General features: G+C 48.3%; 1 pseudogene; it reads left to right on the top strand.

Moving 5' to 3' along the window:
* Positions 1–1,019: 1,019 nt before the first annotated feature.
* LOC147040573 (uncharacterized) lies at positions 1,020–1,987 on the top strand (annotated as a pseudogene).
* The last annotated feature ends 2,422 nt before the right edge of the window (positions 1,988–4,409 follow it).

Below are 4,409 nucleotides of genomic sequence, written 5' to 3'. Positions count from 1 at the left end.
TCAAGTTCACTGCCATGGCTGAGAACTTGCAAATCAGTCGAGGTGATTGCCTTACGAGCTAGCTAAGAACAGATGCTACAATTGATCTTAGCCTTAGGGCCAAGAAGCCATGGAATATATGAGTGACGGACTCGCTTACAGGCTTCCCTGTCTACCCATTCTCACAGACGGTTACAGTACGGAACAGAGTGCTGCTCTTCTGGGCACTAATGAATCGGCAAACCTTTCTGCTGACTTGTTTGTTCACGAGGCATATATGTGTATCCTTTCAGCAGTCTCTATCCAAATACACAATGTAGGTACCTATTAAAAGAGTTGTCCCGATGAACATGAAAGGCAAAGATTGATAAATCGCAAAGAACTTTCCAGGGTCATCATATGTACTCAATGGCTGCACCAAAAAGAGTTGGGCCAGAAGTGATGCAGAAGTGGCAGTGGTGGGATTTGAACACACCTCAGGAGAGACTGGAGCCTTAATCTAGAACCTTAGACTGCTCAGCCACACTACCTACCACCTGTCATTATGACATTGAATTTTGTTGACAATTCTATTAAAACATGAAGGCGGAAAAGCTGGTTTCTCCTCCAGCATCCAGGTTAGTGCTGCCCGACTGAGCTTTTTTCATAATGTAATGAAGCCTGTACACAGCAGAGGCCAAACAATATGAGTGACAATCAAAATCCAGTTGCAAGTTGGAACCGAATGATTGTTTGCCGATTACAGGACATCTTGAATTACCAGCAGCGAGCAGCAGAGTGGCGCAGCGGGAGCGTGCCTGGCCCATAACCCAGAGGTCGATGGATCAAAACCATCCTCTACTATTCGTAACTTGTGTCCTTTGGACAGTATTTGACCCTCTTTCAAGTCATTCTATTGAGAAGAAATGTCGCACCTGTATTTTCCACATGTTGGTTGTGCTGCATGGAAGTCGACCCATCCTCAATGCATACACTTTATGAGGCATATGTCCCTTCTTTCATCATTCTCAGCCCAAATACACAGTGTAGTTACACATTAAATGGGTACTCCAGGTTAGAATAAAGGCAAAGATTTATATTTCGCAAAGACCTTTGAAGGGTCTTGATACTTTACAGGTGCACTGACAGGAGTTGGGCAAGGAGACCAGACCTGAATTGATGCAGAAGTGGCTGTGGTGGGATTTAAAACCCACACCTCAGTAGAGACTGGAGCTTTAGATCCAGCACCTTAGACCGCTCGGCCACAATACCTGATTGCTGGGCTACTGTATGGAATTTTCTTAACAATTATATTAAAACTTTGGAATCTGAGAATACATAGGTGGTTTCCCCACCAGCAACCAGGTTAGTGCTGTCCTACAGCGCCTTGTTTATCATGTAACAAAGAAGAAACAACTCGCAGAAGGCCTGGCGATCATCCACAAGAGCCAACTACCCGGAAAGCAAAAATTGTGGTGCTACAACTTCACATTGTACCAAAGGGCCATGTGGCCACTGAAGATGAGTAATATCAACAGCGAACGGCCTGGACAGACGAAGCAAACATCTACATTCAGAAATGGCTAGGTCTACCGAAAGGTTTCTCTGACACAGGCTTGTTCGGGGCAACCACGCTGCAACTGCCAATCCAGTCCATACCTCGGGCTATGAGCAGGAAACGGCCAGGTTCGTTCTTGAGCTAAGAGAATCCTTGGATCCTACTGTGAGAAATCCACTTGTGGCGCTATCAACATCAGGAAACAATTGGCAACGTGAAAGAAGGGAGAGCGGGGCTTGGCTGGGGAGAGCCTCCACAGCTCTGGTCCAAGGCGACAAAGAGGGAATGAAGAGTCATGGTTGTGGAAGAGGTGTCAAGATCAAAGCAGGAGCTGTCCACCATCAAGGCCGTGTACAGGGTCGCCAAGGGAGATGGACCACTTGGGAAGGTACCATCAGGAAACCTTTCAGCTGGGCTGAGCTCTGGAAGAAGGCGCAAGCCAGACTCAGCTTTGTGCTCAGGGCAACTTAGCCACAGAAACCTCCGCCAGTGATTTGGCAAGGAAGGGAGCTGTCCCCTGTGCAGAGCACCTAACGCCAGCCTACAGCACCTACTGTCAGGCTGCACTGACACAGGCATGCTACAGTTAGCGCCATGACCCAGTCCTGACGAAGCTGGCCGAAGTTTGCGTGATTTAGGCTAACCATATATAGGCCAAATTGTAGACTTGAGCATTAATTTGGAAGGGGAAAGGTTTTTGGGTGATCGCCGATGTTATCTTGTCAGACCGTTTTTCGGGACGCTTGGAAGGTCCCGAAAGGGAGGTTATGTAGTGTATTTTTTGCCTGCATATCTCTCTGTATGTTGCCCTCACAGGGCCGGGGTCATGCCTCAGGTCAAGCACAGGCCTATTTGTGTGGACAGGGTGGTTTAGTTTCAGTAATGTATGGGCACGACAGAATATAGGAAGGCCAGTTGTTCAGGACCAGGAAAACAACCAATTCGACGGCCTTGTAAGGGCAGACAGCCAACACATGTATGGGGTCTCAAAGCGTCGCTATGATTGAGAGCGATGAGATCATGAGTCTTGCCAGGTATAAGAGAGGCGTTGCCTGGCAGACGGGGGACTTTTGAACATCGTCTGTCGGGCGTGAGAAAACATCTTCTGACATCGGCTGAATAAAAACTTTTTCCAACCAGCCGTGTGTCCCCAAATCATTTCCTTCTTTGTGAAGACCAGTGGAGCCACGAAGACAATTCACCACAGTTCGAATACCAAATTGTTCGAGAACCGGGATGTTCAGAAAAAAAAGTATATATATATATATATATATATATATATATATATATATATATATATATATATATATATATATATATATATATATATATTAATTACTGTATATATATATATATATACATATATACATATATATATACATATATATAAATACATATATATATATTAATTACTTTAATTAATTATATATTAATTACTGTATATATATATATATACATATATATATATATATATATATATATATATATATCCCCAACTCTCCGGTTACTCGACAACCCACTCTACTGCCTGAGCCATAGCCACATATATATACTGTATATATATATATATATATATATATATATATATATATATATATATATATATATATATATGCCTCCATAGCTCCATACTTCCATAGCTTCAGCCACGGAGGTGGCTGGATCTTCTATACTTCCATAGCTCCAGAGCTCCAGCCACGGAGCTGGCTGGCTGGTACCTCAACACTTCCATAGCTCCAGCCACGGAGGGTGCTGGATCTTCCATACTTCCATAGCTCCAGAGTTCCAGCCACGGAGCTGGCTGGCTGGTACCTCAACACTTCCATAGCTCCAGCCACGGAGGGTGCTGGAGCTCCATACTTCCATAGCTCCAGCCACGGAGGTGGCTGGCCGGTTCCTCCATACTTGCAGCCACGGAGTTGGCAAAAATTGCACTAAGTGCGAAAGCCCATTCATTTACAACGGCGTGTCCGCCAGGCGGCGACATTTCCCCGTTACCGGTGGCTGCGCGGCGGGAGAGTGACAGAGCTTATCCGAGCGGCTGGAACTCTGCGCCGGCGTGGTCGAGCGGCAGGCCTCGGCACTTTGGGTGGATCTTTTACCGGTGGCTGCGCGGCGGGAGAGTGACAGAGCGCATCCGAGCGGCTGGAACTCTGCGCCGGCGTGGTCGAGCGGCAGGCCTCGGCACTTTGGGTGGCTGGTACCTCGACACTTCCATAGCTCCAGCCACGGAGGGTGCTGGATCTTCCATACTTCCATAGCTACAGAGCTCCAGCCACGGAGGGGGCTGGCTGGTGGCTCCATAGCTCCATACTTCCATAGCTCCAGAGCTCCAGCCACGGAGGTGGCTGGCTGACAGCTCCACACTTCCATAGCTCCAGCCACGGAGGGTGCTGGAGCTCCACACTTCCATAGCTCCAGCCACGGAGGGTGCTGGATCATCCATACTTCCATAGCTCCATAGCTCCAGCCACGGAGGTGGCTGGCTGATAGCTCCACACTTCCATAGCTCCAGCCACGGAGGGTGCTGGCTGGTGGCTCCATAGCTCCATACTTCCATAGCTTCATAGCTCCAGCCACGGAGGGTGCTGGCTGGTGGCTCCATAGCTCCATACTTCCATAGCTCCAGCCACGGAGGGTGCTGGCTGGTGGCTCCATAGCTCCATACTTCCATAGCTCCAGAGCTCCAGCCACGGAGGGTGCTGGCTGGTGGCTCCATAGCTCCATACTTCCATAGCTCCATAGCTCCAGCCACGGAGCTGGCTGGCTGGTACCTCAACACTTCCATAGCTCCAGCCACGGAGGGTGCTGGATCATCCATACTTCCATAGCTCCATAGCTCCAGCCACGGAGGTGGCTGGCCGGTACTTTCATACTTGCAGCCAGGGCGCTG

Source organism: Syngnathus leptorhynchus, chromosome 20 (assembly GCF_054491065.1).
Source record: "Syngnathus leptorhynchus isolate UIUO chromosome 20, UIUO_Slep, whole genome shotgun sequence".
In the NCBI taxonomy this organism is placed as follows: Eukaryota; Metazoa; Chordata; class Actinopteri; order Syngnathiformes; family Syngnathidae; genus Syngnathus; species Syngnathus leptorhynchus.
The sequence above is the reverse complement of the archived record's forward strand: the minus strand, read 5'-3'. Positions and strand labels throughout refer to the sequence as shown.